Source organism: Pleurodeles waltl, chromosome 9 (assembly GCF_031143425.1).
Source record: "Pleurodeles waltl isolate 20211129_DDA chromosome 9, aPleWal1.hap1.20221129, whole genome shotgun sequence".
Taxonomy (NCBI): Eukaryota; Metazoa; Chordata; class Amphibia; order Caudata; family Salamandridae; genus Pleurodeles; species Pleurodeles waltl.
Genome location: NC_090448.1, coordinates 1,129,402,871 through 1,129,425,094, shown reverse-complemented (window position 1 = coordinate 1,129,425,094; position 22,224 = coordinate 1,129,402,871). Strand labels below are relative to the sequence as shown.

The following is a 22,224-nucleotide window of genomic DNA, read 5'->3' as shown; positions in this document are numbered from 1 at the left end:
CACACTACTCAGTCAAGTCAGCATCAGTATCAGGCAAAAAGTGTGGGGCAATTTCAACAGGGAGCCATTTCCTTACACTTGCTTTTCATGGTCAGATACTGTCAGGGATATATCCATATATATATTTTTTACCAACACCTCTTTTGGGCCTTGATTAGCCTATAGACACACCGTCATAAGATTTAGACAAATAATTTTTTGTAGATGTATGTCTCCATGGTGGGTTTTAGCCATGGCGTAGTTACTGTTTCATTAGACGGTTGCCCATTATATGTTGTACATAAACTTTGTTTGACCACATAATCCTGTTCATATAATAACAGCCTGCACTATTGTTTCTTGTTTTTTAGTCATCCTATTAACAGAGTGCTAGCGCCCGGCTTGTGGCCATTGCCATCCCATGAAGCCCGTTCCTTGATAGGGAGGGTGAGTTGGTACAAAATAATTTTTGTTTTGCATGTGTGTGCCACAATCTCCACCCCCACCATTTTGCTCACTGCTCGACACCATCTGTCCTATGATTGGAACCCATGAAGTAATTATAATACTAGCCAATGTTGCTTTTACCTATTATAACCTGTATTTATTTTACTACAGGGCGACATCTAGGAATAGTTCGTTCATTGTTTGTTCCGGACTAACTGTAAGTGACTGGATATACCATAACTGATAGTTTCAGGTGACTACATTCCCCCTTTTTTTGAGAAGCATGTAATCATTAGGTCCTGAAGAAGCGTAGTAGGATCCGTCTGGACCGCATAGAAGCGAAACATGTTGACCCTTCCCCGAGGGTTGGTTTGATAGTTTCCCACCCTCTTTTTGTATTCCTGTAGGAAAGAGTGATTGACCATTGTCTCTGTTTCACTCCTTCTTCCTCCTCTTTTAATCTTGGCCTCAACCCTCCCTTTGGATCAATAAAGTCTTTCTGGGTTTGTGAGCCAATTTTAGTTTTCTCTTATGACTCTCCTAGTTTTTTCTTGTCCAAACTCACTCTTGGGGTCATGGCATCATTGAGAAAAGATCTCTGGCAAAGAGTCCCCCCTTCATTGGGGGGAGCCCGTCAGACATTGCAGCGCCGGTCTGACGAGGAGCACTCCGATGATGAAGCATGACACCCATCTGGGTGTGTGAGGACTTTTGCTCCTAAAATTTAGGACTTCCTTTCTTCCTTTCACCTACTTTCGTTTGGAACAGTGTATTTTGTTTATTCGTGTTGTAAATCCATTCAGTCGTTTTTAAGAAATGAAGGTGCAAAATGTATGTGTGTTTCACACTATGGAGAATCCCTGAATCAAAAAAGATAAAATCTGATTGGCTGCCAAAACATCAAGAAAGATGCTGAGTCAGCCATTTTAGGACTCCAGAACTCAGCCCCCTGTCCTGTAAAAAGACTGAAAACACTTAGAAAGGGACAGAGTAGGGATACCCTGACACTCTTGGCCTAGTGAGAGAGGGTCCTCCTCGGTGCAAAAATGTTTTTTTAAGGGGACTATGAATCCCTGGAGGATCTGCATCCACTGAAGTGAGCCAAGGGATGTACAACCCCTTTCCATGAGTAATTAGATGGCCCAAATACCCCACTCCCAGAGCCACATTATGATGTTAAAGGGAGAGGGAAACATCCCCCTCCCTGCTCTTTTACAAGGCAGAGAGGACCCCATCCCCTGGGATTGTGATTTAAAAGGGAGGGGTATGCAGCTCTCCCTTTCTAAACCATTACATGGAAGCACCCCATCCCCCTTGCCCTGAATAAATGAAAAACTGCCTATGTGCCTCCGGCTCACCCAGGGCACTCATAGCAATTAGGGGCCTTGGTACTGAGGGGGAAGGTCACAGCCCCTCAGCCCACTGGCTCCCCTGCCTGCACCCAAGCCGGTTGCATTGGTTTGCTCCCACCTAGCAGAAGAAGCTGTTCTTTCTTCTCCACCGGGCAGGAGAAAACCTATGTTCCCTGCCTGGGATAGTGTGTGCAGGGAACAACTCAGTGCCCTGGAGGATGGGGTCCCTTGGACAGGAAACATCACTTACAACGAAGTCAATGCATAGCATTGCATTGACCATGCTGCCATTACCACACATATGCGTTTAATATGCATGTGTTTACCACGCATGCGTTTACTACGCATATGAGTGGTAATGGCAGAGAAAGCGGTCTAGGTGTCAGGGTGGAACAGGCAGGAGCAGAGAGCAGAGGAGAGAGAGGTAAGTGGGGCTGGGTTTGGGGGGAGGTTGGGGTAATTATTAGGACAGGGCGGGGAGTTGGGGTCATTTTTAGGACAGGGTGGGGTAGATTTTAGGGTACAGAGTGGGGGCAGGGTGTTGGGTACTTTTAAGGACAGGGCGGCTGCAGAGGGTAGTTTTTAGGACATGGTGCGGGGTGGGGTTTTAGGGTATTGTTAAGGGCAGGGGGTAGGTTTTAGGGTTCAGGGCAGTGGCTGGGGCTTCGGGTAGTTTTTAGGACAGAGCAGGGTTGATTTTAAAGTTCAGGGGCGGGGTAGGGGTAGTCGGGGTGGGGGGTTGGGGTAGTTTTGAGGGCAGGGCAGGGTAGGTTTTTCGGGTTCAAGGCAGGGGGGTTGGTGTCATTTTTAGGACAGTGCGGGGTAGGTTTTAGGGTTCAGAGCGGGGGTGAGGGTGTCAGGTAGTTTTTAGGACAGGGCGGGTTACGTTTTAGGGTTCAGAGCGGGGGCGGGAGGGTTGGGACGTTTTTAGGACAGTACAGGGTAAGTTTTAGGGTACAGGACGGGGGGTGAGTGTAGTTTTAAGTACAGTGCGAGGTAGGTTTAGGGGTACAGGGTGGGGAAGGGGGCAGGTAGTTTTTAGGACAGTGCAGGGTAGGTTTTAGGGTTCAGGGTGGGTGCGGGTAGTTTTTAGGTCAGGCTAGGGTTACTTTTAGGGCTCAGGGTGAGGGGATTTAGGGCTCAAGGCAGAGGGTAAGGGGCAGTTTAAGGAATAGGGCGGGGTAAAGTATGGTATCGGGTGTAACGGGCAGGGCGCAGGAGAATATACCACGCATGTTCCTTTACCATACATGCTTTTACAAGAAAAGTTGTTATAAAGGCACGCATGACACACGCATGTGTTGTTCTATCATACATCCCTCTGGACACTGCCGTCATCAGCCCCTGGGGGTGGGGGACCGAGAGCATTATATGGCTCTCAGAGGGGGGACTCACACCCCCAGCCCTAAAGCAATATTACATCGGCCCAAGGGATTGGAGTGCCATGGCCTTTCAAAGGCCCATGAAGGAGGGGCACACCCCCTCCCCATTAGGACTGATGATTAGACCGGCTGTTCTTTAGGCCCTATGGCCACAATATGGAGATAGCATGTGCATGCTGTTGATAATTTCACTTTCAATGGTGATGCTATGGTATGAAGAGTGGGACATTTACCTCTGTTTATGAGAAGATATATAATATTTTATATGTATGATCTATATACTATTTATGTCTGAGGTAGTTGTGCTAAAATTTCAGATGTGATAAACATAAAGAGAAATATAGTGGATCTGAACAAGATAAGATGTGGCATTTCCTGAGGAAGGCATTTTCGCCAAAATGCGTGTTGAAGAATGAAGCCTCAATTTTATTTTAGAGGCTGCTTTATTGTCAGTACAATATGAACATCACATCGAAGAAATTGAGTTTGTATATTGTGTAGAAAAGTGTACTGTGCATTACTTAGTCATTGTTAACTTAGAGTGATTTTTTGCCATAATAAGAGCCATACCAAATTTTGTAGAGTAATTGAATATGATTATCAACATTGTATATGCAAAGTATTAATGTGGACTTTGGGCGCAATAGTGTTGGAATGCACTTTATTTCCAGGTTCCTAATTTGAAAGTGATACAGTGGCAGGTTGATGGTTTTTAGAGATGCAACGTATGTATGGAGAGAATGATATATGTATGTCATGAGTATTGGGGTTGTTGTGAATGGTATTTTTAATCACATTGATTTGCATATAATATCTCTTGTTTGGATAGATTTGTACATTTGAATATATATTTTGTGCATAATGCTATTGAATTGATAATACATTTGATATAATTTGCCAACTTCCATGGTAGCCATACAGTTTTGTCAATTAAGAGTATCATTGGAATGCCTTTAATATTTTTGGGGGTGCCTGGGGTTTCTCGTTAGACTAAGAGCCTGATTATGAGTTTGACGGTCCCAACATGGGACCGCCAAACTCGCAGGGAGGACGCCATGGTGGTGGCACTCCCTCCCCGCTCTATTACAAGTTTTCCGCCAGTGTGACGTGGCTCACTGGCGGAAACCTTGAAATAGAGCGTTCCAGACGGTCTGACAGGTAGGAACAGTGCTACGAGATAGCACTTGGCTCCCTTAAATGAGCTGAGTGCTATCTCGTAGCACAGAGGGGGGCAACCAACACCCTCAAAATACACAAAGCAGACAGTGCCAGGGGCATGGGCATTGCAGAGGCCCCCCTGAGGCTTGTTCTCCATCAGCCTTTTCATGGTGGGGAAACCGCCAGGAAAGGCTGGCGGAGAACAAGGCTGTAATCAGCAGGGCTGCTCTGAGTTCAGTGCCGCCCCGGCTGATTTTAACCAAGACTGCCGTCATCCCATCGGGATCTTGGATCCTGGCGAAGACAGCAGTCAGTTGGCAGTTCGCCCACCAAACTGGCGGTCGGACTGCCACAGCCACGGGGGTCCGACCACCACTGCGAGTCTGGTGGGCTTGTGACTGCCAGACTCGTAATCAGGCCCTTAGTCCCTTTAGTGTTAACCACCTTCTTCAAATTAGTATAGATTGAAGTGGGAATAGTAAAAGTCACCCTTTTAGTGTCCAATATCTTTCCCAAATTGGTATAGATTAAAGTAGGAATTGTACATATCACCCTTTTTGTGTCCAACACCTTCCTCAAATTGTTCTAAATTGGAGTGGGAATAGTAAATGCCATCTCTTTTAGAATTCAACTCCTTCCGCAAATTGGTATAGATTGGAGTTTAGAATAGTAAATGTCATGATTTAGTGTTCAACATTTTCTTCAAAATAGTTTACTTTCTTTCAATTGGTTTAGATTGAAGTGGGAATAGTAAACTGCACCTTTTTAACGCCCTACACATTCCCTAAATTGGTATAGATTGATGTGGGAATAGTAAATGTCACCCTTGTAGTGCCCAACACCTTCCCCAAAATGGTTGAGATAGGAGTGGGAATAGTAAATGGCACCCCTTTATTGTCCAACACCTTCCCCAAATGTGTAAACATTAAAGTGGGAATAGCAAACGTCAACCCTTTAATGTCCACCACTTACATTTGGTTTATGTTGGAGTGTGATTATTTAATTTTATAATTTTAGTGTGAAATATTTTGTTTAATTGTAGTAGAAATAGGCTGTATTATTAAATTAATATTGTTGGTGTGTAGAATCATAATAGTTGGTTATATTTTTGTAATAAATAATATTGCTAATCATATATTTTTATGGAATGAAGACATACATTTTTCTCATTTTATCTATGTTTTTCAAGTTTACTTAATGCATATTTTTACAGTTTTAAACATACATATTTCAACTTAAGAGTCAACATTTCTATATAGGAAAAAAAACATTATTAATGTATTTTTATTATTGCATTAAAAATGTAAATCATACTTTAATAGTAATATGGCCCTCATTACGACCCTGGCGGTCGGTGTTAAAGCGTCATTAATACCACCATCAAAAATGGGATTTTGACCCTGGCGGTAACCACCATCACAGACAGCCACTTTAACACACCGACCTCCAGGTTGGTAATGGCCGCTGGGCTGGAGACTTTGGTCTCCAGCCTGGCAGCCATCACAATCCCACCCTCAGGATTAGGACCCGGCATACCACCATGGTTTTTGTGCCAATCTTACCACCACGAAAACCATGGCGGTAGGCACTATCAGTGCCAGGGAATCCCTTCCCTGGCACTGATAGGGGTCTCGTCAAAGCCCTCCCCCACCCTCCCCCTTCCTTTCCCACCCCCGCACATGTACACACCCACATGCGCACCCATATACACACATGCACACACGCATACCCACCACCACCCACGCATGCACACGTACATACCCACACACCGCAACACACACCAACATACTTTGTCGCACACACGCATTCACAACACACAACATACACTCACATTCAGTCATTCACACACTCATTCAACGCAACTCACACCCGCATTCACGCATACCAAAACATACGCACACATCCCCCCACATACACACAACACCCCCTACCCCCATCTCCTGTCGGTGAACCCGACTTATCTGCTTGCAGGGGGCCCTCCGGCTGGAAACGGGCCACGCCGCTGCTGTCAGCAGCAGCGTCCGCCAGCAAAACACTGCCAGGCTTTATCATTGGTCATGATACGGTCGGCGGTGTTTTGCTGGCGTGGCGGTGCTGCTCTCAGCAGCGCCGCCTTACCGCCGTCCGCCGCCATGACTGTCGGAGGTATTCCGCCAGCCTTCTGGCGGAATACCCTTGATGGTCATAATACGCATAGACCGCTGGTAGCCACGGCGGTGGCATGTTGGCAGTTACCGCCAAAGTTATAATGACGGCCTATATGTTGTACATTTTCCTCTTATTTCCATTGTTTGACATTTTTAAAATGTCTTTATATACATATTTTCAACATCATTTGAACATACTTTTTTCAGTATATATTAGATAATCATACTTATTTTATACAATCAATTAATTTATACTTTACAGTTTCTCAAAATTTTCCAATTTTTTTTGACGTATTACATGATTAATAATTTTTTTACATTTTTAATACATTTATTCAACATTTTAAAATTACTTCCCATGTATTTCTATTGGAAGATAGTGTTTTTTTAGTTTCATTTAGCAGCCATTTTTTACCTCCACCTTCTATTTTGTAATCTATTTGTGTCACTTTAGTCTTTTTTCCTGGATTCACTTCACAGTATGGTGCTGCTGTTCATCGAAACAGGTAAGTACTTTTTAAGGTTTGTGTTTTTTAAGGGGTTTGAGGGTGAGGTCTAGGGGTAGGTCCAGAGGTTAGTTATAGTATTGTTTGTGGGTTTTTTGTGTATTTAGTTGTATTAATAGTAGTGTTTTTCACTAGTTTATAGTTTGGGGTATTTGTACACTGTCTTAGTAATGTATTGTCATGTTATGTCACATTGTGCTATGTTGTTTTATGATGATTAAGTGTTACATACATATTTGGGAATGTAATGTGTTTTGTAGGTGGGTTTCCTAGTTTATAGGTTTTTGTCTGCAAACATGTCCTAAGGGCATTGGAAGTTCCCATTTTTTTTTTCGTTTAGGGAAATCACTTTTGGTTTATATTCAACCAATATTTTCTAATTTTGATTTCCTATGTTTTAGGGTTTCCAGGAGAGTTTATTTTGTAAACGTTTCTTAAGGTTTTTTATGGTTCCTATATAATTTGGATTGCTCCAAGGGATGTCTATTGGATTTGTTTTATTTGTGCATTTTTGCTGTCTTTTTGGGAAATATTTTCCAAATTTTTGTGGATTATTATTTTTGACTACGTAGGTACAGTGGAAAACATGCAGCTACAGAACAGTGCATCATATTTATTTTAATTCATTTGGTTGTGAAATGTTATATTTTACTGTTTGTGTAAAAATTATGTGATTCTTATTTGGAAATGTGTGGTTTATGTGTTGTATTCATTTTGTGTAATGGATTGAAATTGTCCTTTAAAATATTTGGTTGGTGAGGTTTAAATTTTTCGTGTAAATAATTTATGCATTAGTTTATTGTTTTAGTCTTATTTAACATTGCAATTTTATGTAATGTTTAGACTGATGTAAGAAAATAAGTACGTTTATTATGTACATAAATTTTTTTTTGTGATGTTGGTTCAGATTTTGTGGACAGTTTTTTGGGGACTTTTGTAGGTTACTTTCTATTTTATAATATGCTTTTGGCTATTATTTTCAAGTGAGCTACTCTTTTGTTGTTAATGAAGACTTTCAACCTCATTACCAGGCTGTCGGTCCTAGGACCGCCATCCTCGCTGTGGAGGCATGATAGCCGTAGCGGTCCAACTGCAACATTACGAGTTAGGTGGGCGGACCCTTCTAAAGAATCCGTTGGGATCTGTGATCCTGGCGGGGACGGCGGTAATGGTCATAGACAGCCAGGGCAGCGCTGAACTTGGTGCCGCCTGGCTGGTTACAACCTTGTTCTCCACCTTTTTATGGCAGGGACCCCGCCATGAAAAGGCTAGCAGAGAACAAATGTTGAGACCCAGATGGTGGCCCCTGCACTGCCCATGCCGATGGCATGGGCAGTGTAGGGGCCCCCCTGTCCAGCACCCTCAGAATGCGCACTGTCTTCTTTGCAGACACTGTGCATTCCAAGTGTACTGGTCGCCCCCTCTCTCCTGCAAGATTGCACTTTGCGCCTTTAAGTGCTATCTCATAGCATTGTTCCAGCCGGTCTGACCAGCGAGAATGCTCTATACTGGCAGAAACCTTGTAATAGGGATGGGGGATGCGGTGGCATGCTCCCCTTGAGTTTGACAGTCCCGTGGTGGGACCCCCACACTCCTAATGAGGCCCTTTGACTTTACATTGTAGAATGCTGTACATTCTGTTGGTTTGTTTGCTAAATTTAGGTGCAATTTGGCTAACAGATTACTCAGTTCGTAGTTGTTGATCGCTTTGCTCTTTTTGTAATGCTTCTATAAATTTATAGAGTGTATGTTTAGTTCTGCCTAGTGAGGATTGGAAGACATTGTGGAATCCTTCCAGTGTGTTGATTGTTCTGGCTGTCTATTCCAAGGTGCTGTCATAGACATTCCACCATGGTATTTGGAATTTGGCTAAGTGTCTGTATCCGGAATGGTGCAGTCTGCTAACCCAAGTGTCTGTTACAGAGCTTAGTTTGTGTTCATTTTGTTGGTAGAAAAGCCTTTTGTAGGACATTGGATTAGAGGTTGTGTGGCCGGCACAACTAATAGATCCACATTTCCCCATACTAGGAACCAAGCGCCCCATTTTAAAGCTTACTCAGGGTAGCAAGGCAGAGCAGTTCAGGGACGACTCAGGGGAGGTGGTCTGGGGTAGTAATCACCGTTCACCAGCTCACAATAATGACACTCAATAAATGATTGTCCAGTGAGTACTTTTAAAACATTGTTTAAGGGGTGAGCAGCTGCACTTCTGCTACCCCCCACACCGCCCGCAATTCATTGGTGATGCCCGTGGCACTCTTGGGGCAGCACAATGAGAGAGAATGTGCAAAACTGAAGAGTCTCGCAGGGCACTGTTGGGCTTTTCTCCTGGAGCAGTGACTATTTTAGTAACAGCTCTCTTGCTAAGCCGGGGAGCCACAGGCTTTTTCTTTGCCTCTTTTTAAAATCTTTTCCAGGGTGCTTGGTCCCAGTGGGCGTTCCTATTCCTCCATTTCATTGGGGGCAGTTCAGGGAGACCAGCCATGACTACTCTGCCAGCTCCCGAGTGGCCCGCACCTCCATGTGCGGCAACGGAAGCCGTCAGCTTCGTTCTCCCTGCCCACTCCTGCAGGCAGAGTGCAGTGTGCTGCGGTGGCCTCCCCACTCATGGGGGTCGAGGATGGGCCCCAGTCCCCTCTCTAGGTAATGCAACCCAGGTGGCAGGGTCCCCGGTGTGAAGGCAGAGACTACAGGATGTCATCATGACTCTTTATTGTCATAGCAGAAAAGCCCAGCTGGTACATAACACTCACAACTGCCTTTCCTAACTGCCTTTCACTCCAACACCACATCTCAAGAGTATGCCTTGGAAGGAGGTCATGACTGGAATGCAAGTGACACTACACCTGAGTCAAGGGAGCTGGCCATATACATGCCTCCTCCCTAAAAAAAAAAAAAGTGTTGTCCCCCTGGGGAGAGAATGATCAGGGGAGGGAACATCTTGTAGTCCACCTCCCAGGGTGTGAATTCATAGCCATTCCTTACACCGACCACCGATAGGGTGGAGCCTCACACACTCCATGCAAAGAAACAGTCAAAGGTCGTCAAACTTTCAAATGCAATAAGTCGGGTCATGTTGGGACAATTTTGATGATCCTAGGCTCATTTAACTCCTGGTGGTTGGCTCTATCCACTGGGGTCTGTTGCAGCAAACCTCTTCACCTCCAAAGGGGACTCAGGGAGCTGGTTCTCTTGACTCCCGGCATCAGAAATCCTCCTGGTCTTGTTTTCTGGGTGCAAAAGTCCAGGGCTTTCCCCCAACTGGTCTTCAGGGGGCGTAAGGGAGCCAGCCTCAGTGACCCCTGGGGAGATCCACTGGTCCTGGCGTGAACTGGGCAGAGTCTTTAGTCCTTTCCGGGCCTCAAGGGGTTCCTCCTTCTAGTTCTTCATGGTGGTCCATTAGTCCAGCAGGGAAATGCAGAGAAATCACCAGGTAAGACAGTCACTCCCTTGTGCAAGAGTTTTTAAAAGGGAGAAGAAAGTTCCAGATGTCAGGTGCCTCTGGCCAATCAAATGTCACATCAGCTCTCCACCTTGTCCCATCCCCCCCCTGCACAGTGTGCTGAGACAGTTCAAAATGGTGTCATTCAGGAGTCACTGGTCACATCTGCTCCTGGGGGTTCTTGCTGCTGGTGAGAAATGTAATTAACTGGACACTGCAGGTTGACAAAAGGCCTGGGCTCTATTCCCGAACTGAGTCAACGAATTATGACATTTCAGAATGACCCATAAATATTACAGATATTTGGAAATTACAGAATAGATTTTCCATCACAGGTTACACCCCAATTGAAGACGTCACTGGTCTCTGTAGTTATTGCAAATGTTGCAGTGATAATATCAAAGATGCCATCGAAGATGTCATCAGTGATATAATATGTGGAGTAATTAGCTGTGCATGGGTAAGTCGTGAGTTATTGTTACCTTAACGCACATGTTATAGTTACTTGAAATAACTCTAATTACAACTGCTGAATTTGTATGGTTTAGTATCAGTAAATTTAGTACCTAACCATAACGTCCCAGTAACCTTTGTTTTTTCAGTGAATTTCTATGGTGATTTAATGTAAAGTAATTTTACGTTAATCGGCCGTGTGAGGTGGGTGTTGGCCACAGGGCCTGCAGCAAGCCCTTATAACCACCCAACCCTGTGCTGCCCACAGCCTTTGGCCATGCACAGCGGGAGCTGGCCACAGGGCCTGTCTCTGTCAGTGGATCTGTGAGTGGGTGCGTGAGTGGATCTGAAAGTGGGTATGTGAGTCTATGAGTGGGCCTGAGTGGGTGGATGAGTGTCTGAGTGGGTGTGTGAGTGGGCGCATGAGTCTCTGAGTGCATGTATGAGTGAATGAATTAGTGTATGAATGAGTCTGTGAATGTTTTAAAAAAAATGTTTTTGCATATTCTTGAATATTCGCAAATATCCTCAAATATCCTTTATTGTCCTCGAATATTCGAGGATCTTCGATGACATGGTGAAGAAAAATCATTTCAGACCCATAATTAGACCCTCAAACACCCTATATCAAACTCCTGGGGTCAGGGTACCTCCACCCTGACCTCTGAAACCACTTATCATCTCTATTGTCAGCCTCAGTGATCCTCTCCCCTGCGACTGCCCGTAGGTATTCACTTAAAAAACACAAAGGTCACAGGGACGTTATTGTTAGGCTCATATTTTAAACATACAAAACCACAGAAATTCCCCTTTTATAGTTAGAGTTATCTCAAATAACTATAACTCATGTCCTAAGGTAACTATAACTCACACTACCTTTGGGCCACATGTGGCTCCTTACTATGATGCTTCCAGACATACCTATGACAGTCAACCCACACATGTGATTGGAAAGAAAAGTGAATGTCATTAGGAGGCTTTAACAGTCAAAACACTACTAAATAAATACATTCTGCCAAGAGATACTAGGATTTGAACCTTCAGCCTACTGAGTGGCAGTAGAAGACTGACCATTAGACCAGAAGTGTCTCTGTTCTTCTCTGCATCCAAACGTAACTGTAATATTCTTCCCAAACATCTTGCTAGTTAGACACTTTCAAGTCATTGCATGGAGAGACCATTGCAATGACAATCAATCTCTCTCTCTCTCTTCCATCCCACTATGAAATAGAAGAGAGTGTTAGAAATGGGGTTTCGGATTGGCTAGGGTATGCACCTAAGCCAAGCAGAACCCACCCATTCTAGTCAGGGCGAGAGAGTTACACACCCAAGATAACCCCTGCTCACCCCCTTGGTCGCTTGGCGTGAGCAGTCAGGCCCGTCCTAGAGGCAATGTGTAAAGCGTTTGCACAACACACACAACACACGTGATGCACTGTCCCCACCACAAAGGAAACACAATATCATGTTATATGAAATTAAACTGTATTGTACACAACATCATTAGACCAAACACAGCATGTCAGTAATACCCTGCCACCCAAGCAGTTGTCAGAACTTTACATAGTACTATTACTCTGTGAAAGCCAGCTGTAGTCACATACAACACATAGGTTACTGGTTATCCTGCAACATAAGCAGTAGTCAGGTAAGCATTGCTAAAACGCACACATCATGGTAAAACACATAGCACCAGAAATGCATAAGGTCATAGTAAACACGTTACCAAAAATGCACATGGTCCTAGTAAACACACCATCATAAATGCTCATACAAGGAACATCAGAGAACACAAGGGCAAGTCCTGAAAAACATTTCAGTAGCACGGATCATCAACATATTGCACCATGTAATGAACATCTTGCCATGTAGCACATCTCATAAGGCATTATCCCCACTCTCACTGTATTCTCAGCAGATCCTGCACATAGGCACGTCAACCCAACCTGGAAGTACGAGGTACAAACTCAACCAGGTCTGGAAATACAGGAGAAATACATAGGGTGAAAGAGCAAAGGAATAAAAATTAAGTGATAGGGTGGGCACAACCTCGCCCTCTAAACAAAGGTGATCGTGCCCCTGTGCATCCCCTATCCGATGAGACACACCCTGTCCAATCCAGGGGCTCTCATGCTCCAATGACTGCAAACTGCATCCAGTAGAAGAAGTGGCCCTGCTCCTCACACAGGGGTCACCCCAGCAAACAGAATCCCCAGTAGGTGGTGAATCTTCCTCAGCAAGATATGGCCTCCGTTGAGATTCCCTTCCCGCCCTGCAAGGGATAGGTATGCCAACCAAAAAGGTCCGGCTCCCCCACCCCCAAACAACAAGCCTTCCCAGATCCAGTGGAAATTCTACTGGGGCAATAAATCCCACACGCTTTCTGTCCACCGTGGGGAGACCTAGAACAGTCCCACCGATGAATCTTTGCCCCCCAGCTACCAGTGTGCTGTTGCTGGTGCCCTGCTGCAGGGCGCTCAGGATCTCGTCCAACCCAGGCGGTGCCACACCCGCACGGCAGAGCAGGGGGAGCAGAGCGCTGCTGTCCCCGCCGCTCCAACTCCAGAGATGGGTGCCGGCTGGTCCACCATCACACTCCTTCTCTTCACATGAGTAGGGGCTGCCAATCACAGGGACGTCAGTGGCCCCCCCTCGCCCGCAAAAGCATGAGAGCAGGTTCGTGCTCTCCACACGCAGGCAAAGGGTCACCAAAGGCGAGCCCTGTCAGTGCCCTGTAGGCACTCAAGAAAGCGCTCCTCGTCGTGCAGCACTGAGAGGTTGCCAGAGGGCCCCTTTTGTTCTCCCTTGCATCAGAGGAGGGGCGGGGTGCCCAGGCAGTCACGCACTGTAGCGCCCTTCATGTGCTGGAAAACAGATAGTGGAATCAAGAGACGCTCCCCCTATTGCTTATGTTTGGGCACAATCACGTCGGAGAAAAGTGCTCACCAAGCACTAATTCAAAAGGATAAAGCTCTCCCCTCACGCTCTTTAGGAAAAAGAATAGAGCGCTCCTCCTGCACCACTTCAGTGCAGGAAAAAGGTGCAGGGGAACAGGGGCCTCAGCACCCAGCCTCTGGAGACAGCTAGAGGGAGCACAGGGTGGTATGGCCCAACAAGCAAGTCAGCACAAGGTGTTACAGTCAGTGCCAGTTCCTCCTAGTGACCCAGCAGGTCACAGGTCAGCACAACAGCAGCAATTCAAGGCGGTTCCTGGTGAGTCCCTCCAGCAGCATTCTGTGTCCAGGTCAGTTCTTCAAGAATGTCTCCGAGTGTCTCTTTATTGTGGGGAAAACCCCTCTGTACTTATAATTAGTTTTGCACAACTTTTACCACAAGAGGGATAAGAGGTTCCAACCAGTTCCAACTGGTTCTAGGAGTGTCCCCTCTTACCGCCAGCACAGGCTCCAGACATCGGTTTGGGGTAAACAAGCCCTTTGTGTGAGGCCAGGGCACAGCCTTTACAAATGTAGGAGTGCCCCACCTCCCCTTCTCTCAGCCCAGGAAGACCATTCAATATGCAGACACCTCGACCCTCCCTGTGTACAGTCTGTCTGAACAGTATGCACAAAGCCCAGCTGTCACTCTGCCCCAGATGTGGATTGGAGTCAAGTTGCAAAACACCAGAGTCATAAGAACAGAGAAATGCTCACTATCTAGAAGTGCCATTTCTGTAATGGCAATAAAAAATCCACCTAAACCAGTAAGCAGCATTTATCACTACCATTACAACCATACCAAACATGCCTACACTACTCCTCATAGATCAGGCAATACCCAATAGACATAAGGCAGGGCATTTCCAATGCAATCCTATGAGCAAGACAGCCCTCACAGCAGTGAGAAACCAAATAGGCTGTTTATAACTACCAGGACAGGCCACACAACCAGGCACGAGTCCTGCCTTACACATACGTAGCACCCTGCCCAAAGGGCTAGCTAGGGCCTACCTTAGGAGTGACTTACATGTAGTAAAAGGGGAGTTCCAGGCTTGGCATGTATATTTAGATGCCAGGTCCCTGTGACAGAAAAACATGCATGCAGTCCCTAGGCTAGTAGGCCAGAGACAGGTTTGAAAGGTAACTTCTGTGGGTGGCGCAAGGAGTGCTGGAGGCTCACTAGTAGCATTTAATTTACAGGCCCTGGGTATAGAGATACCACTATACAAGAGACTTACAAGTAAATTAAATGTGCCAATTAGGTGTAAGCTAATCATACCGCCTTTAGAAGGGAGAACATCTGCACTTTAGCACTGATCAACAGTGATAAAGTGCTCAGAGTCCTAGAGTAGAAAAATAGGAAGAAGGAGGCAAAAAGTTTGGGAATGACCCTGCAAAAAGGGCCAGGTCCAACAGAGAGAGAGAGTGACAAGGCCGCAGGAGGAGCCAGAAGGCCCTCGCAGTCCTAGCCATCTCCTCACGTCCTGTGGGAACTGGCATTGCCCCCCCAAGCAGGGAGCTGTTTTTGACATCAGCTTCCTGCTTGCAGGAGCAATGTTTTCATGTGTCTTCCCCGCACACATATTTACACGCAGGGAAGACAGATGAAAACTCTGCTTTTTGCAAGTGAGAGCTGTTTGACCGCTATCACTTGCAGAAAGCAGACTTTGTTTGCATATATATATATATATATATATATTGTTGGACCTGGCACTTTTTGCAGGGTCATCCTCAAACTTTTTGCCTCCTTCCTCCTAATTTTTCTGACCAGTTTATGTTGGCTTTAGGACTCTGAGCACTTTACCACTGCTAACCAGTGCTAAAGTGCACATGCTCTGTGTGAAACTGTATGTGTAATTGGCTTTCCATAATTGGCATATTTGATTTACTAGTAAGTCCCTGGTAAAGTGCACTAGAGGTGCCCAGGGCCTGTAACCCAAATGCTACTAGTGGGCTTGCAGCACTGATTGTGCCACCCACGAGTAGCCCTATAAACATGTCTCAGACCTGCCACTGCGTTGTCTGTGTGTGCAGTCTTGCACTGCCAATTCAAGGTAGGCCTTAGATAGCCCCATGCAGGGTTAAGTGTGTGTTAAAGATAGGACATGTAGTGATGTGTTTCTACATGTCATAACAGTTAAATACTGCCCAATTCGTTTTTCACTGTTGCAAGGCCTATCTCTCTCATAGGTCCACATGGGGGCTGTCTTGAAATATCCTTAAAGTGCAGTTTCCCTTTGAGAGCAGATAGAAATTTGGAGTGTGGGGTCTCTGAACTCACAATTAAAAAATACATCTTTTAGTGAAATAGTTTTTTAGATAGTTAGGTTGAAAATGCCACTTTTGAAAGTGGGCATTTTCTTGCTTAATCCATTCTGTGACTCTGCCTGTTTGTGGATTCCCTGTCTGGGTCAGACTGACAGTTCGGTGGTTTGTGAATCTCCTCTAGACAGTGACACATCCTGATGAGACATCTGGGCTAGAGTGGAGGGAGGAGTGGTCACTTACACCTGACTGGGCTGTGCCTGCCCTCACACAATATAGTCTCCAACCTCCTGGTCTGTGTCTGGGGCCTGGCCTGGGCAAGCCAGCATCCTGTAAAGAACAGAGACTTCTCTTTGAAGCAACTTTAAATGCAGAAAGGGGTATATAAGTAGTGGACCCAATACCCCAGACTTTAGATTTCTTCAGGATCCCTTCTGGATTCAAGAGTAACGTCTGCCAAAGAGAAGAGCTGAAGAGCTGAGGAGAAGTGCGGCCCCTGCCTGTGAAAGGGGACAAAGACTGGAATTTGTGGCGTATTCCTGCATGAGAAGAATCTCCAAGGGCTTGGATTGAGCTTGCCTCCTGTTTTGAAGTTTCAGGGCCATCAAAGACTTCCTCTGCAACGCAGCTGAAAAACGATGCGCCGCCCGCTTTGCAGGTGTAATCGATGCCCCACCTGCATCGCGGCTGGGAAACTGAGGCATCGCAGATTAAGAAACAACGCAACACCCGCTTGTGGCTACTGATAATGACACAAACACCAAGCAGAGTGGGTTTCTAACAGCGTGCGACCGGATTTCTTAAGCATCATCGCTGGGCGTCAAAATCATTGTGAACCTGTGCTGATCTGAGGTGCCCTGTCCGGAAATCGATGCATCGCTCTCTTGCAATGGAGAAAAATGACGCATTACCTCCCCGACCGGAGAAGAAATGATGCACGGCCTCCCTTGCGAGTGAGGAATTGATGCATTTCTGACTTTTCCGACACATGCTCGCCCATCCAACTTTACTTTTGACCCAAACCAGGTACTTTGTGTAAAATCAACGTTTCCATTGTTTTCAATGGAGCAAGATTCTTTTTACTTTGAAAATTCATATTTTGACTTGTGTATGTTGGATTTTTGTCCTTTTGGTCTTGTCTGATTTAGATAAATATTGACTATTTTTCTAAACATGTGTTGTGTCCATTTTGTAGTGTTTCACTATATTACTGTTTGTTGGTACAAATACTTTACACATTGCTTCTAGGTTAAGCCTTTGTGCTCGAGCAAAACTACCAAAGGGGTGAGACGGGGTCAACCAGGTGTGTTTCTCCTTTGCCATGACTAGAGTGAGGGTCCTTGCTTGGACAGGGAGCAAGCTCACTGCCAACCAAAGGCCCCATTTCATGATTTATAATGTTACTTTATATTTAAAAAAACCTCAAAAATTCATTGAAAAAGTTTAAGTGACCTTAGGTGAAAATATCAGTGACAAGGTGTAGGACGTTGGCTCTGTATATACTATTTCAAAGTAAGAAATAGTGTGCACAAGGGTTCCCCTTAGAGGTAAGATAGTGGAAAAATTAGATAATTCTAATGCTCTATTATGTGGTAGTGTGTAGGCTTATCAGAGGGTAGTGCTAAGCATTTGTTGTACACACACAGGCAATAAATGAGGAACATACACTCAAAGACTTACTCCAAACCAATAGGTTTTTATATTGAAAAATATATTTTCTTAGTTTATTTTAAGAACCGCAGGTTCAAGATTTACATTAAACACTTTAAATGTAAGGTACTTCACTTAGATACTTTAGAAACTTTGAATAAAAGCAATATCATATACAGTCCTTGTAAAAATGGCAATAAGCTATTTTCAAAGTGGACACTGCAAAAATCAACAGTTCCTGGGGGAGGCAAGTAAAGGTTAGATTAGGAGGTAAGTAAAACACTTCCACGTCTCAGTCCTGGGGCATAGGCAGCCCACCATTGGGGGTTCAAGGCAACCCCAAAGTTACCACACCAGCAGCTCACGGCCGGTCAGGTGCAGAGGTCAAAGAGGTGCCCAAAACACATAGGCGCCTATGGAGAACAGGGGTTCTCCGGTTCCAGTCTGCCAGCAGGTAAGTACCCACGTCCTCGGGGGCAGACAAGGGGCGTTTTGTAGAGCACTAGGGGGGACACAAGTAGGCACACAAAACACACCCTCAGCGGCACAGGGGGCGGCCGGGTGCAGTGTGTAAAGCAGGCGTCGGGTTTCAGATAGGAAACAATGGAGGGATCCGGGGTCACTCTAGCGGTGCAGGTAGGCACAGGGGGGGCTTCTCGGGACAGCCACCACCTGGGCTAGGCAGAGGGTCGCCTGGGGGTCACTCCTGCGCTGAAGTTCGGTTCCTTCAGGTCCTGGGGGCTGCGGGAGCAGTGTTGGTTCCAGGCGTCAGGTCCCTTGTCACAGGCAGTCGCAGTCAGGGGGAGCCTCTCGATTCTCTCTGCAGGCGTCGCTGTGGGGCCTCAGGGGGGTTGTCTCTGGTTACTCACGGGCTCACAGTTACCAGGGAGTCCTCCCTGAGGTGTTGGTTCTCTGAATCTCGAGCCGGGGGCGTTGGGTGCAGAGTGAGAAGTCTCACGCTTCTGGCGGGAAATGTGCAGTCTTGGAAGGTTGCTTCTTTGTTGCAAAGAAGTAGCTGGTTTTGAATAGGGCCGCTGTTCATAGGAGTTTCTTGGACCTTTAGTCCAGGGCAGTCCTCTGAGGCTTCAGAGGTCGCTGGTCCCTGTCGGATGCGTCGCTGGTTGCAGGTTTTCGAAGTTGGAGACAGGCCGGTAGGGCTGGGGCCAAAGCAGTTGTCGTCTTCCTCCTTCTCTGCAGGATTGTAGGTCAGCAGTCCTTCTTTCTTCAGGTTGCAGGAATCTGATTTCCTGGGATCTGGGGAGCCCCTTAATACCGAATTTAGGGGTGTGTTTAGGTCTGCGAGGGCAGTAGCCAATGGCTACTGTCCTTGAGGGTGGCTACACCCTCTTTGTGCCTCCTCCCTGTTGGGAGGGGGGCACATCCCTAATCCTATTGGGGGAATCCTCCAAACTCAAGATGGAGGATTTCTAAAGGTAGGAGTCACCTCAGCTCAGGACACCTTAGGGGCTGTCCTGACTGGTGGGTGACTCCTCCTTGTTTTTCTTATTAACTCCTCCAGCATTGCCACCAAAGTGGGGGCAGTGGCCGGAGGGGCGGGCATCTCCACTAACTGGGATGCCCTGGGGCGCTGTAACAAAAGGGGTGAGCCTTTGAGGCTCACCACCAGGTGTTACAGTTCCTGCAGGGGGAGGTGAGAAGCACCTCCACCCAGTACAGGCTTTGTTCCTGGCCAGAGGGTGACAAAGGCACTCTCCCCATGTGGCCAGCAACATGTCTGGTGTGTGGCAGGCTGGCAGAAACAGGTCAGCCTACACTAGAAGTCGTATTGGTATTCGGGGGCATCTCTAAGATGCCCTCTGTGTGTATGTTACAATAATTTGCACACTGGCATCAGTATGCATTTATTGTGCTAGGACGTTTGATACCAAACTTCCCAGATTTCAGTGTAGCCATTATGGAACTGTGGAGTTTGTGTTTGACAAACTCCCAGACCATATACTCTTATGGCTACCCTGCACTTACAATGTCTAAGGTTTTGCTTAGACACTGTAAGGGCATAGTGCTCATGCACATATGCCCTCACCTGTGGTATAGTGCACCCTGCCTTAGGGCTGTAAGGCCTGCTAGAGGGGTGACTTACCTATGCCACAGGCAGTGTGAGGTTGGCATGGCACTCTGAGGGGAGTGCCATGTCGACTTAGTCATTTTGTCCCCACCAGCACACACTAGCTGTGAGGCAGTGTGCAAGTGCTGAGTGAGGGATCCCCAGGGTGGCATAACACATGCTGCAGCCCTTAGAGACCTTCCCTGGCATCAGGGCCCTTGGTACCAGGGGTACCAGTTACAAGGGACTTACCTGAGTGCCAGGAGTGTGCCAATTGTGGAGACAAAGGTTCAGTTTAGGGAAAGAACACTGGTGCTGGGGCCTGCATCATTGATAACAACATTGTGCATGGCGAGGGCACAACTTTAACTCTTGCTAAGAGAGAACTGAGGCCCAGATTTATTAAGGGTTTGCGTTGTTGGTGAGTCATGGAAGGCAACAGAGGCAACAACAAGCCTTAAGTGAGATTTACTATGACACACAGAGCCAGTTTGTGTGGGTCTGCATGAAATAGTAAATCTGGAGAAATTAAGGTATACAAGTCACTGCCTTCTGTGCCTTGAGAAGGCGTTCTGTGGGTGGAGCATCATTCCCACACATCCAACCATGGTTTTTGGCGCATTCCAAGATTTACTAACACTAGTAAACCTGGAAATGCATAGAAATGATATGCCTTCCCAAGGCAAGGCTTAACGAGGAGTACTATTCATATATCTCCTAGGTTTTTCCTCTTTCTATGTGTGCTGCTTTCTAAATCATGCCCCTTCCTGCACAAATACAATTGCTCAATAATAAACTAAGACAGGAAACAGGAGCACAGAAACTAAACTATATATTGCAATAGTTGTAAGGCTCTATATTGTAAGGCTCTGTGGTGAGGGAGGTAGTAGCATCTTCATGGACATAAAATGATAAATTGGATGACAGCAGATTGGACAAAGATGAGATCAGAATATCTTAAAGTCAGCAACAGGGGCGTTATGATGAAACAAGCAGAGCCTTTGAGGTTACCTCTCTGGAAGTTATAGCAAGTTATCTGGTGGCCCAAAGATGAGGCTAAGCAGTGTCTGCAGGATTGCAAGATCACGCTGTTAAAGGGTTAGTTTCCTGCTGAGATAGAAGAAAAAGAACGTCAGCATTGGGCACCACCAGGAGTGAGAAAAAAAACAGTGACTCTCCATGACTTTTTACCGTAGAATACAAGTTGGGGATTCGGGCAGTGCAAGACTGGAGACCTCAGTGGTACTGGGTCATTAGTAGTGCAATAGCTGGAGACTAAAGCGGAAATATGCAGGATCCTTTAGTGTCCCCCAGGAAGAATATCTAATTGAAGATTAGTAAATAGGTTGGTCCAATGTGAGGAATTTTGATAACAGTAACATTTTCAGTTCTGTTCGGAAGAAAGTGACAGGGAAAATGCCAGTCAAAGTTAGAGCAGGAAAGAACCCCAAAATGTGGAAGTGGATCACAAGAAATACGTAATTAAATTTAAGCTCCTTGACGCTTGTAGCTTCCTATGCAAAAAGAACAGTTGATGGACAGAATGTAGACCAAATCAAACATTCACCCCCAGTCATCAATCTGGGTTTAATCCATCAGTTGTTTTTGCTCACCATGCCATTCCACTTTGGACCCAGCCATATGCAAATCAGTCTTGACCCTGCTCCCCAGGGGAACAGTCATGCCCGAACTGCCAGGCAGGTCCTCCCTGGACCGGATACAAGCATCCTGGGACCGGTTTCAGGGTGTCACTCTTCATCAGCCAGGCTAGCTTGAATCCAGTGGCATAGTGTGTGAAAACAAGGCTGATTGCAGAGGCCCCTAACTTTTTGCCCCAAATTTGTCACTTTTTTCTGGTGGTTTCCTGACTCTGATGGTGCCATGGGTACTGCTAACCTGTCCCAGGGCCTGTGCTCTGTATAAAATAAGTATGCAAATTAGGCTAATTATAATTGGCTATGTCAACCTACCTATAAGTCCCTAGTAAATGGTAGGGCATGTAGGTTTAGGGACCCCAGCATAGGTACTACATCCATAGGTGCACTGCTGAGGTACCCAGGGTCATTTTAAAGGCAGGCCTGCCTTGCTGGCTGCTTTTACATTAAAGTTAAATGCAAATTCGACTTTGGAATTAAAAGTACTTCCAAAGTCTTAAACTACCTTATTTTTACATATACGTCACCCCTAAGGTGTGCCCTATGTGCCCCTGGGGTGGGTGCCATGTAACTATAAGCAGGGACCTTATAAAAATAGTTTTATAAACCTTGGTGAGGTAAAATAGCTAAATTAGTTTTCCCTCATTATAGTGAATAGCCTCGATAGGCTAAAATGGGGAGACTTTATTTTAATTTAAAAAGTGTCAGACACCTCGAGTTTGGGATCAAACTAATTTTTATAATAAATCCTACAACTTACAATTGTGGGAATTAATATCACTAGTTC

The 22,224-nt window shown here is 45.8% G+C and overlaps 1 long non-coding RNA gene across 1 annotated transcript in view; it reads left to right on the top strand.

Moving 5' to 3' along the window:
• Positions 1–22,224, top strand: part of LOC138260422 (uncharacterized) — an 87,638-nt gene that overhangs the window by 3,057 nt on the left and 62,357 nt on the right. The window contains exon 2 of the long non-coding RNA XR_011198853.1: positions 351–426. This is a non-coding gene — a long non-coding RNA (uncharacterized lncRNA). The remainder of the gene's footprint in view (positions 1–350; positions 427–22,224) is intronic.